This window comes from Caloenas nicobarica, chromosome 2, assembly GCF_036013445.1.
Source record: "Caloenas nicobarica isolate bCalNic1 chromosome 2, bCalNic1.hap1, whole genome shotgun sequence".
Lineage (NCBI taxonomy): Eukaryota > Metazoa > Chordata > Aves > Columbiformes > Columbidae > Caloenas > Caloenas nicobarica.
In genome coordinates this window covers 124,701,380-124,714,939 of record NC_088246.1, presented here as the reverse complement: position 1 = coordinate 124,714,939, position 13,560 = coordinate 124,701,380, and the positions used below count along the sequence as shown (strand labels likewise).

The 13,560-nt window shown below is 41.6% G+C and overlaps 1 protein-coding gene across 4 annotated transcripts in view; it reads right to left on the bottom strand.

The window, feature by feature from the left end:
* LYN (LYN proto-oncogene, Src family tyrosine kinase) overlaps window positions 1-12,203 on the bottom strand; it is a 50,118-nt gene extending 37,915 nt beyond the window's left edge. The window contains exon 1 of one of the 4 annotated variants that reach the window (XM_065630234.1): window positions 12,113-12,203. The gene's annotated coding sequence lies outside the window, so the exon portion shown is untranslated. Of the gene's footprint in view, window positions 1-2,942; window positions 2,984-5,360; window positions 5,518-12,112 lie in introns of those variants that run through there. The other 3 variants (XM_065630232.1, XM_065630233.1, XM_065630235.1) reach the window with 3 other exon arrangements.
* Window positions 12,204-13,560: the final 1,357 nt, after the last annotated feature.

The following is a 13,560-nucleotide window of genomic DNA, read 5'->3' as shown; positions in this document are numbered from 1 at the left end:
TGGAAAAAATGAGAAAAATCTTATATTTAAGGAAATAATTTATCTTAACCTTTATCGCTGAATTCCCCTCTATGTTGATCTGCTCCCACACCACCTGCGGTGCCTGAGTGTTGCAATGATCTTCTATATCTTTGTTACTGGGACTAAGATCTCTGAGGGGCCCGGGAAACCTGGGTTCATTTCTGACCCATCGCCACACGGTGTAGAACAGCAAAGCAACCTCCAAGGAACACTGAGGAGTTTAATTTGAGGTGTAGGGCTCAGCAAAGCCTCATCTGTGCTGCTCTGTACATATTTCCACAGTGCCAGTGAAGATGTGCTATTAGACTGGAGTGAGAATAAGAGTGTGACAAAATTAAGTTATCTGTGATTGGGAGTAAAGTGAAAGAATTAAACTGGGGAGCAAATAAACAGAATTGGGTTCCTATTTCTTGTTTATCTCAAAAATGATCAATTTTGATTTTGTTCAGCCTTATTCTTATATCTGCAATTCATCGCATATAAAAAAATATATAAAACATATATCTATATATAAATATAGAGATAATAAAAATAAAATATATAAAATATATATAAATATATAAAAATAAATACATAAAAATATATATCTATATTTCATAATATAATATCTGTAATAGAATATTTTTTATATACACACACATTTAAGTTTTACTGCAAGTCCTGACTGCCTGGTAACTTTCACAGAACTAGACTCTTGCAAACACAGAAATCCTGGGTCAGCTTTCATCTTGGGCTTGTTTCACTTCCTACATCTTGTTTTTGTGCTGGTGACCAAGCAGAGGAACTTAAGCAGTTTGTTCTTCTCTTGCCTTTCTGCTGAAATGGTTATGTATGTCTCAGTCGCTTCTTGACTCATGTAATTTAATCTTTTTTATTTAGCTCATTTGTATAGGTCCAGATTACGTCATCTCTATGTGTCCCAAACTGAATTATCCCTTACATGAGACACATGTACATGGCATATATACATATATATACATGTATCCATAGGCACAAATCACCATGTGCTCCCAGCAATGCATATAGAAAGGAGCACGGATAGCCTACATCTACTCAGCGTTTAACTATGACCCACTTGCCCAGTGTAGACTCCCATTGTTCCTGTGATGTGAGAAGCAGTACTCCAGCTGACGGCATTTTTAAAAAAGGAGAAAAACTGGGGAATTCTTGACTGCTTCTGTCTTTTTTTTGGGAAAAGGTGAGACAAAGGTGAGACATATCTATACAACGGGCGAAGAAGAGAAACAAGTTAATCCTCAGTGTAACCATCAAACTCCAAATATTAGTGTAGTGAAAGAAGCATGTTGCTGTGAGATTCCCTCAGACTTTTTCTCATTAAGTCAAACTCTCAAATTTTCCAAGGGTGCACTTCTATCAGAGCAGGATAATAGAACTATCTAGTTTATCACCCATCATTAAGAGCACAGGACTAAAAACTTTCTGAGAAAGGCAGACCCACTCTGAGCAGCTCAGTCACATCATCCAAGCTCAGAACTGAGGTCACCATGCTCTGGTTTAGAGAAATTAATGAGTGGTGGTGAGGAAGAACAAAACATTATTGCTGGAAGGTTTCAGAACCTCACTTTACTTGGCTTAGAAGTTGCCTCGTAATTCCCATTCTTAAGCATGTTTTTGGGACAATAACAGCATTTAGCCCTTCATCCCCTCAGGCGATTAGGAAGAAGTCACGTCTCTTGCAGCCTCTTTTCTAGGCTTTAAAGACCAAGCCCTCTCAGTCTTTTCCATTTCCACTGGTTATCCTAGGAGCCCTTCTCCACATCTGTTTCAGTTTGAACTCATCCCTCTTAAGGGTAGGAGGCTGGAGCTGGTCAGGTGTTCCAAGATGACTTCCAGCAATGCCTTGTAGCGAATGGTATTAATATTTCTTCCATCTACAGAAATACATTGCCCAATAAATTCCAGCAAACAATTTATCATTTTCACACTTTCATCACACTAGCCTTTTTAATCATGTTGTGATCCATTAAGACATCCAAGTTTGTCTCATTTTTCATAATGGCAAACTGTTGTCACAGCAGACTTTTGTATCTCCACTGGGATGACCTTACACCCTAATATTAATTTTCTCCCCATGATTTTGCCAGGCCATTCTTTCTGTGTGATAGTCTCAGCTGCCTGTGTGTTTCTAAGGCCACCAATACCACAAGGGGACTGCCATTTTTTAATTGCAAATGAAAGTATTAAAAAAGAAAGTCTCAATGTAATGCTAATGTAACATTAGGCAACAGAGAGTGGCCTTGCCAAGAGTTTGAGGAAGTGCAGCAGACAGGCACCACCACCCCTCAGCTTCTTTCACAGTTCCTTCCTTAGCAATTTCAACCAAGACAAATTCTACTTTGTCCATACTATCTCAGATTAGTTTTCATGTTGGTTTTTTTTTTTCTATCAGTTACAGAAAGTATCACCCTATCACCTTCATGCTCTCCAACACCTGCATTCCTACTACGGTTACAAATCCATTATGTTTCTACTTCCTCTGCAACATTCAGTTTTAAGCCCTGCACCAGTATTTCTGCTCCTCCTCTTCAGGGTCCAGATTCCTGACATTAGCACTCAAATATCTCAGTCTGAACAAAACAATCCGTGTTTCAGAAACATTTCTTGAACTCATCATCAAGCTGACTACTGTTCTCATTGACATTCTCGACACCCATTCTTCCACCCTTTGCTCTCCTGTTTTCCTTTCCCACATTGGCCTGGCATATTGAAATCAGGGGTAGGACTCTGCAAAATTCTGTCTTGCATTTCATTAGTTGTACAGCATTACCTATACACAGAGGAACCCTCTCGAACACAGGCCATTGTACTGGGGTATGTAATATGGATTTAAGAATGAACTCTAAGCTCAGATGAAAATTTGGGGTTAAATCATTCATGCTGATGTGGGCTAACATTCTTACTGAGTCCAGTTCCTCCTGGAAGTTTGCGATTCTTGGGCAAGTTTTCTTAAGTTGCAAGAGGAAGTTGCAAGAGTTCCCTAAAAAAAATAAATAATTAAAAAAAAAAAATCATCACACAATGTCAAATCTGGTGCCAGTAAATTACACTAGCAGAAATGAAGTTTTGTGCTATTTCACCTTTACAGGCATACTAGAAGAACATTCAGCACTAACTGCGTGAGTATTTGTGTGAGGAACCACCTCTTCTTGTTCTCACTGATGTAAGCAGAACCTCCCTTAACTTCAAGGGTGTAAGACTGTACTCCAGGTTCTAGCACTTCACAGAGCTCTATTTATAACTCGTTTACTTAATTTTAACTCTCTGTTAATTATATTCCTTTGAAGGCATGAATCTAAACCAAGCATGTTCCAGCTGATTTCTTGCCCAGCTTAGTAAACTGTTCTAAGCAACTATTGCTATGTGGGATATATGTGCAGGCACAAAAGGATATTGACTGAATCAACAGTTTTCTGCAAATATGATCAATAGAACTAAGAGAGCTATATCATAAGCAATTTTTGGAATCTAAAGACAGAAGCACCTTTAACTTGAGCCATGTGAAACTACATGCTCAAGTTGGGGTGACAGTGAGTGTAAAAGTAAATATGTCATTGAATGAACATAGACCAAGAATTTACTCCAAGTTCTAAGCATGCTTTTCACATTTGATGCACACATGAGCATGAATAAGAAGTTTCTCTATAGTTAATAAAAATTAAAAATATTTTACTTTCTTTCCATTTACAGAGAGGACTGAAAGTGGGAATCTGGAAACTGTCTTTTGAGGGAGGGTTGCGAATCACTGGTGTGATGGTTCACTTGATTGTTCCTGCTTCAAACATTCTAAGGAAGAACTGGAGACCTTGGATTTTAAACATATGTATGTCGATGCAGATGATCTTTCTGAAGGGCAAGAATGAACACAGAGTTCCCCAAATCACCAGGACAGCAGCTATGCAAGAATATTAACCTGATTAAAGTTCTGGTATTAATATATTTGAGACAAGTTATTCTACACTAAATAGAAGTTCTGAGTGGAGGACTGACTTGAAGAAGCAGGTTGCATTTGCTCAATCTATTAATTTATTTCACTTTCAGAAACTGATTAATGCTTCGACGGATGCTACTGTTTTGACTTTGCCTTATTTTCTGCCTCTAAAAAGAGCCAACACTTCTGTATTCACAACATATCATTACTGGATTGCACAGCATTTAGTGTTATTTCTAGTCCTGCTTAATGGTCAAGAGCCTTGCAATTGACAGTAGATGAAGACTTAGTGGTTACAATGGTAGCCAGTTCCACTGAACCAGCTTCTGGTCCTGTAAGTGATGGCACGAAACTTGCAGGAGCTCTACAGACTTTGAGAGACTCAGGCCAGGACTTTCTAAACAAAGTGCAAGACATGGACCTTAATGAGCAGGACAGCATGCGTGATAATTTTGGCAGATTTAGACTCATGCTAAACTGAGACGAGAATTATTTTCATATTCATACTGTAGACTGCAAGAATTTTACAGCACTCTTATTATGACCATACTGGCTGCTCATTGAAGTTTATAATCTTTGTAACTTCAAATATCAAATACATAGCTCATAGGCAAGAGATGTGTGATTATACTGTACCAAACAAAAACATCGTAGACTGTACACGAGCCCCATTGTTTAGATGTGACTTTAGCACTCAAGTCCCATGCAGTTAAGTTTACTAAGGAAGAAGTAAGAATACACCAGTGTTCATGATGGTTACCTGAGTTTGTTTCAGGAGAACTGTAATGAGTCCACAATTAACTTACATTTGAATTCCATAGAATTAAGCATTGTGCAAAGAAGATGCTTTGAAAACCAGTAAGACACAAACTGTATAAGAAAAGGTAGGACACAAGTCAGAACTGGAGTGGATGCTGAGAAATAAATAAAGAGGGAAGACTGCAGAAGCAGAGAGGTAAAAGGAGAAAAACCGATCAAATAAGAATGCAAAGGATGATAACTAATGGGGTAGAGACAATTACAGTGCCTAGGAAATCACATAATCTGTGCTGTATCACAAGATATAGAACATGTAATAAACATAATATAGTCGCATCACCGAAACTGTATTCTTTGCTCAAAGGAGAAAGTACTTTCCTGTGTCACACCATTTCAAGCATCTCGATATTTTTGCTTTTATTGCAGGAGCAAGGAAAAAGACTTTTCACCCATCTAAACCTGGCAGGAGAAGACTGCCATTGTACATAGTCAAATACATCACAGAAGAGAACACTGTTCTGATCTCTTATTGAAAGAAGCTATTCAAATGCTGAATTTTGCATTTTCTGACACTTGTATCCAATGCCCTCAGACTTGCTTAAATGCTCCATTGAGAACAGAAACATCTCACCTGAAGCACCTTCTTCCCACTTGTTCACTCCACCAGCCAGATCTCTTTTCTGCTGGTGCCGGCTCTGCTGAAGTGGGTTCTTCAAAACTTGCACTGCCTTCTCAAAGCTATATTTCTTAAGTTTCACTTTCCATGAGGACAGACCATATGGGGCACGCCAACACCAAGGAGCACAGCACGGAAACCCTGGAACATGAGCTCTTGCCTTAGTACCACACCCCCACAATACCACAATTCTTCTTCATAGGCCAGCACACTTGCCAATAAATCCATGCTCTGCTTCCTTGAACCAGGTGGACTTACAAGAAGGGTCAATGCTGGCTCAAAAACCTTTTACATGTGCCACTACACAGCACAGAAAAACCTTCTGCATACAACAGAAATGAAACTTGACCAGAGAATGTTGAAGCAACACCACAGAATGGCAGACAAAGGGGTAGCAGACAATACAAGCTGACCACCTTCAACATAGAAACTAACCTGTTTCAAGTCAGGTTGAGGTCACCATTTTGAATTAGATGTGGTAAACAGTACTAGTTGGCTAAGAAGATAGATCACACGTACACATAATACATGATCTAGACAGAAGATTTCTGCTGGCTATCTACAGAAGTACAAAGCTGTCCTTTAAGAAGGCACAGGCTTCTTAAAACACTGTGAAGACCACGTCAGTACTGCCAGCTCAGCGCTCCATTGGGCTTCACACATCTTCAAGAGGCTGGGGATACATATTTCTGAGCGCATATTCCCTGATAAGGTAGCACAAGTAGATTACAAATGATGATTAGATTATGAAACATGCTGAGACTTATTTTTCTGGAAGAGGAAAAATAAAAGTTGCTGCACAGAAATCTAAATAAAGAGATGAAATAAACAGCTGATACCACTGACAGCTCTGAACACAAAGCTTCAGTGAAAGAATCAACAGAATGATGCTGGGAAAATAAAAGAACGATGGGAAAAGAAAAAAGGAAACAGTGGTAAGAAGGGAATACTGCTACAGCAGGATAGAGACTGAAACATGGCTTTTCCCAAGAAGTTTGGGAGAAAAAGCCCCAAATAAATGGCACATTATTACTAATTAAGACATTTGAAGGAGTGTGGCTCTAATAGTTTTTCAGACACACTGGTAAGCATCATGGCAGAGAGATGGGAACTGCTACCAAGGAAATTTAGTGGGAGATTCACAAAAGAGGCAAGCTCTCCTGGTCAGGTGCAGTGGTAGTACTGCTGTCCACTGCCTGCCTAATAGAAATCATCAATCAGGCTGTCTGCATCCCAAGGGAAACAGGCTTAGCATTCACCTCAGTATGGTGTGGTGCTTCTCCACTGGTGCCAGGACAGCTGCTCCAATCTCTCTCACAGCCAGTGCAAGTACAGCTGGAAATCAGTGACAGAGCAAAGACCTCACAAAATAGAAAAAGGAAGACGAAGTGCCATGCCAGCAATACAGCAGGAGAGTTGCTTAAAAGGCAAGTTCTCCTACTCCCTTCACAGGCTGCAATGTTTCCCCTCTCACTTTTGCATAGTTTAGCAGATCTTTTGCAATGGTGGGTCTATAGTTACAAAAATGTACTTTGAATCCTATTTGCATGCTCTGCTATGCCATAACGTCACATTCAAATGACTCTTGCAATATATTTTGAACAGGTCGAACCCAGAACATCCAACATAGGATTTCCTCTTTCTCCTGCCCATCCCCTTCCTGTGTGTTTACCAAAAACTTTCATTTCCTCAGTGGTGCTGACACCAGCTCTGGCGATCATTTAACCCTATTCTGCAGTTCTTGTCTGCTCCCACCTGAATGGCAGCTACCCTAGAGCATTCAACACATTTTAGAAATCCCATCAAGACACATGGTAAGGCTGGGGTTGCCCTGGAGTAAATCATTTTCTATCCACTGAATCTAATGAATGTAAGCCTCACGACGCTGGCTAGGGATACTTGAGCAGGCAATTTCAATAAATGCAAGAGATGCAGTACTATCCAGATGTTTTCCAACTCAGTTGATACTACCAGGAAATATTTTCGTAGTCTTTAATAGAGTAAAACTTGGTCAGAGGTAAAACTTACTGATACGTTATCATTATGTAGAAATTCATTAAAACATACTCTTCACCTTTTAATAATAATTTTAAGTCCCTAGTATAGCAATACACTGAAAGAACAAAACCTGCTTAGCAAACATCCTTCTGCAGTAACTCCTGTAGTACCCCATTGTTTCAGTTTACGCCCAAGGAAAGGCTTGAATAAGATTTCATCCAAAAGTTGATCAAACTGGTTTGTACACACCTATCTGCAGCAACTAGTGAAGGAAGCATGAAAAGCAAAGTAATATATTATAGATGCCACATCAGAAAGCCCACTTAACAGACTATGTTTTTGTTGACGAACTTCCTGAAATGGCTTTCTGTTAAACTAATAAAGGAGTAGTTAAGAACATATCCCAGAGGGAGTTCATTCCCTCCAAACTTGTATCATGCCCAGACTTTCAGTAGGCCCCTAAAATAAACTGCAGAAAATGCCATTCCAGAAGAGTAGCTGCATCCCGTACCTCAACCCCTGTGGTGAGCTATCACATTCTCCAGTTTCAGATTGCACAATTTGCTGTCACAGGTAGTTTCAATAAATGGTTTAGTCACAAGAATGTGCACAGTAAAAAGCAGGCCTTTGAAAATTAAAGTAGCAAATTCTATGACACATCAACCACAGTTTAGACAGGAAGAAGTAGCCTCATGCTACATGCAGCAAAGACCATAGAGGAAGAAGAACACATTGTTCAGACTGTTTATCATTTGAGTCTTTTGAACTGAAGAAGTAAGATAGTATGCTGTGCAAACACAGGAACCAATTGTAGATACTTAACATGCCAGCACTTTGAAAAAGATAGACAATGCTGACCTAAAGGATACCAAATATTGGCCTGAATGCTGCTAGCCCACCCTTTTTCCTCCAGAGAAATGAGATCTATCCATTCCCTTCTTCACCTTTCTCTGGTCTCCTCCTCCTTCTCTCCCCAGCAAAGTGCTACTGTCAAAATACAGTCTGTCTTCTGACGTTCAGCTGATGAAAATAACTAATCTATTTACCTCTATGAGTAGTTCCTTAGGGCACACAACCAATGCAACTATCTCATAAATATTTGGAAGAAATGCTTCCAAAACAAGATGAATTCTGCCTTTGCATTTTGTTCCATGAACCCACATTTTCAGGAAAGATGCCGAACACAACCATGACTGATTCAGCCTCGGAAATTACGGCATTTGATGACAATGTCAACAGGAAACGTATTTGAATCAGGCAAAAATAAATATGAAAGCACAGACCTTTCCATCCTTCCCTGAAGGACAATTAAGTTTAAACTAGGAACAGTCACACTAAGGACAGTTACATTGTATTTGCTTTTTATTAGTAGAAGCTGATGTCTTGAGAAGGTACCATGACTGTTTACAGTATGGCAGTCTCCTTCTCCTTGTATGCTTCACTAAAGACTGTTTTCATACAAATGTAATTTTACATTTTTATCTGCATGGTTTCCTGTGGCACGGCTCAGCAAGCCTGGAAGCCTTTCTCTCTAGACCATCTCTTGCACTCCTACACTCTCATGAAAGAAGAGACACAAATAAATGGGAGGAACAGGAAGCAGGAATATGATCAGCAGGAGAAAAAACCTAACTCTCTGCTGGGCAACTGGTTCTTCTACAGAATGAAGTTGTTCTTCTAAGAGATAGACATGCTATAGGGGTAAAATAACAATAAATACTACTTAAGAGAGTCATATGGTTTGGTGTAACTATTTACACAATTGGCTCTGTAGCTTTAGAAGGAAGTATCACCTTCTGCAAACAAAGCTCACAAAGCCCGCAGGGTCCCTGGCCAAGGGATTCTCCTCCCATCCCTTGCATTAGTATGTGACAGCTCACACCCTTTGGAGACCACTGGTGCTGGAGAAATACACCTCTGTGTACAGCCATGCTACTAGAACAGAGTGCTAGGAGTCCTAGTCTACACCTAATGCCCACTCCATGCCTCTATCTATATCTATCTATCTATCTATCTATCTATCTATCTATCTATCTATCTATCTACCTACCTACCTACCTACCTATTCCTCATCCACTTGTGTTCTGTGTTAATTCAGTTTTGCAAAGGGCTTCCTGAATGCCAAAAATAAAACTGGCTCTACAGTTCCCTGAACACAAGAAATAAAGTCACTTGGTCACTCAGAATATACACATATGGAAAGGAGGAAAGAACCTCACGCCTTCCCAGATCACCTAGCCCTTTGAGGAAAATAAAAATTGGTTCATGGTCAAAACATTTCCACCCAAAAACCTCAAAGATGCCCGTTAAGATTCTAAATAACATGCAAAGTACTGATAGGAAAACATCTCCCTTCTGTGACAGAAATCGATTAAACACTGCAGTTCTTAAACTTTCCTGAATAGCTACAGCGAGATCAAATGCTGGTCTCTGATGTGCAGCATAAGAAGTGCCAGATGTAATGTTTCTGGTCTTGTGAGTCACCCCACCGAAGATGAGCCACTAAGCTGAGCCAGGAGGACCCCGGACCTTTTTCATTGCCCATTTTAGGAATTGCTTGCCACAACACTTGCTGTTCTGTGATGCCATTTATCTTACTAGAGCCAACAAGGGCATAGGAAGATAACTCACTTTAATTACGCAGATAAAAAGGCGAGGGGAAGTATTATGAAAGAGTTACTTATAAGTACTTACATGGTGTTAAATACACGCAAGAAAGAATTTCACATTTCTGGAAGCTCTCTTGAAAGGGTAACATTAAAAACCGGAACATTAAACGTCTTAAATGGGGTTTAACTTGTATGTGAAAGTTTCAGAATTCATTGCATTGTCGGAAAAAGTAATTGTGCAACTCCACTGGTCAAGGAACTTACTAGGAAAGGTCTAAGCCTTACCTTGTCCTCTGTGTATTTATATAGGAAAAAACCCTCTTATTTACTCAAAAACTACAGGAGAAAAATAAAATAACTTCAAGTCAGTCAGGTACTGTACAAAGTTGATCATTCTACACCATTGCAGTTAAAAAAATATATCTCAACAGCACACCATTAAAATAGATCTTTATGTTACCAAATTAAGAATTATTTTCTAACTAGTCTGTAGCTCACAAAGCTGAAAAGGAGAAAGAAAAAAGCTATAAATCTCAGAAGAGATCTACAGAATGAGACACCTATTGATCTCAGAGTTCATGAATTTTAATCCTTGTCCAAGATCTCATAATGTCTTATTAACAATATCCAACTGAATTCTAGCCTGTTGCTACTTTTTCAGAGGAAACTATTTGATTTTTTCTTATCCATACTTTCAGTGCTGTTGATGGTACCTATTATAAAGATACAGAGTCCCAATATGTACTACTCTGCATTAAATACTGGATTGGAAACAATTCTTACAAACACAATTTCACTGTCCCTTCAGTAAAACTGAGCTATATTTTCCCAACGTAGCTTTGCAATTTCCCAACAAAATGTCCTTTTTTTTTTTTTTAGAACTCCTCTTTAGTGATACTATGATGGATACAGACTTATCTACCTGGCACTTGTACTTTACAGATACTTGCAACTAACTTACTAACCTTAAGTTTTCTAAATTACAGAAGTCTTCCAGATACTTTATGGGATCAAGATTTTTTTTAAAAGTAATTTCCAATTTGTATCACAGTGAGCTAAAATAGATTAAGATTGGTCAGACTGTTTCTTCTTTTCGAAGCGGGGAATGAAAGGCAAGAGATGGGATACTGATTTGGGGTTTCAGCTGAAACAATGGAATAAGAACTCCACTTTTGTGTTCCCTATGTATATCCACAGTAATACGACCTGGCTAAACAAGTCGTGTTAATCTCTTTGGTCTTGAGTGCCAACAGGGGGGAGTGAAGCAGCAAGATGAGTTCTTGCAAACCCGTTTGCTGCAAATACATGAAAGATGCCATTTCAACAGAAACTCTCAACAGCTTTACTGAAGGTATGGCATCAACTAGGGAGATCTAGCTTGACTTTCAGATCCTAAATTAAAATTGGAAGGAGAACCTCTCCCCCCTCCCCGACCATTCCTTAGGCGTGCAGTACCATTACAATAGTAGTCAGCAAGAAACACCATGCACCAAACATTAAAATATCATTTTCTCATCTTTCTTTTAAGCTAAAGTACATTTGAACATAACAGAGAAAGCGGCTTTAACTTGGAAGATGCTCCAGGAATTTTTTTCCTAGAAAAAAGCAGCATAAGAAGCAACACCCAGAGGCCACATTGTCTCTCCTCAGTCAAGGCTATCGCCTTGGCTTGAAACACCGACTGCAGACTTTGACCGGCTAATTTTACACGCTTTCCGGCACGGAACAACCAGAGGCACCCGGGCCCTCAAGATCATAGCAGAAGCCAGGCAAAGCGGCAAGAGGTGAATCACGCTTTTGAGAATCATTATTTAAAAAAAAAAAAAAAAAATCCTATTTCCTTTAAGACCCCATCCAGTCCTACCGGGAAGGTCAGGCGGCAGCGGCACCTCCTCCGGGAGGCAGAAGCGAAGGCAAGCCGCCCGCAGAGCACCTTGTCCCCACCCTGCCATAGTGGGGAGGGGGCACGGCGGCGGCTCGGCCGGGCATCCCCCCGCCCCTGCCCGCTGCACCCCCGTGGGAGAAGCCGGGAGAAGCCGGGGCTGCTCCCCCAGCCGCCGCCCGCTGCCGCCCGGCGGGGTGGCGGGCGAAGGCACTTACTTTCCCGGGTGCGAAAGTTGCGCGGCAGCGAGTGAACTCCACGGTGACCGGCGGGGCGGCGAGCGGGGCGTCCCGGGGGCGGCGGGGCCGGGCCGGGCCGGGCTGGCTGTGCGTGCGGGGCGCGGCGCTGCTGCCCCGCCGGCCGGGAGAGGGGGGCAGCCGGCGGGGGAAGCTCGCAGGGCCGGCGGCGGTTGGCTCGCAGCCGCTCGGCTTTACTTCCTGGTGCCGGCTCCGATTTGCATGCGGGGCTGCGAGGGGAGAGCGGGGCGAGACAGGGAAAGGCTGGTGGCGGTGGCGGCGGGGAGCGGGCGGCTGCTGCCACCGGCCCCGGAGGGGAGGCGCAGCTCCGCCGGCTGAACGACGGGAGGGCTGAGCGGAGGGAGGCTGGGACGGGGACGCGGTGGGGCAGGAGCTGTGGCAGGGGTGTAGGGGCTCTGCTTCTGCCGGGCTGCGTCAAGGAGTGAGTGCCCCTGTGCCCCGGAGCAAACTTCACGCGGCGGACTAGTCCCCGTTAGAAGTGACAACTAAATAAACCAGCCTTAGTCTGAGGGGCAAAACAGAAGAGGTTGTCTTGTTCACCAACAGCCTAAAAATAACATCATGAACTTATCCAAAGCTCAACTATAGCAACTTCTGAGGTCCATTGGGAGCTGGGTTGGAAGAAAAAAAAGAATAAGTAATGTTATCTTTATATATATATATATTTAATGATTTACTAGCCTGTTGAAAAGCGAAATAAAACCTCATAGGTCGGCAAAACAGGAAATACGACTGTGTGGACATAACACCTAAAGGATGCAGCTGAAAAGCTCCACAAGAACTGGAGTGAAGGTGTCATATGTGTACTGCCATACCAGCTGGACAAGGTCAGGTCATGGCAGCATTTCGAAAGAAAAGCATGTAAGCGTTCCACATAAAGTGTTGAAGACAGTGGGACCACTCTGGGGAACAGTCCAAAGTGGTGCTAGATACAAGACGCAAGATGTTCAAAGGTATCTCTGTACCCTTTCCTGAAGTTCACCAGTAAGGCCAAACTGTGAGTTGGAGCAGACTGGGCAGCTGGTGAGGACTTCCAGCAGGGCATCCAACTAGCTGAAAATGGTTCACTGCAGCTCACAACTCATGGGTTTAAAAGAAGAACTTGAATCACGTCAGTAGGACTTACAGATCTTTGGCACGGATGTAAAAGGGCTGCCACTCATGGTGACGTGCAACTGGCACAGTCATTTCACTCTGTTATGTGCTGCAATTCTGTCTCAAGGCTGTGACTCCAGCACACGGGCCACTACCTTGATCCTGTAGAAGACTCAGTCCATAGAAGCAGTCAGACCATAATCTGTCACATTCCTAAATCAGTCCCAGATGTCCCTGGGCATATGTAGAGCTCTAAAAAGTAAAGGGCAAAAGTTGCTTTTCTTCTTTGAATTATATCATCAATGATTCAAATA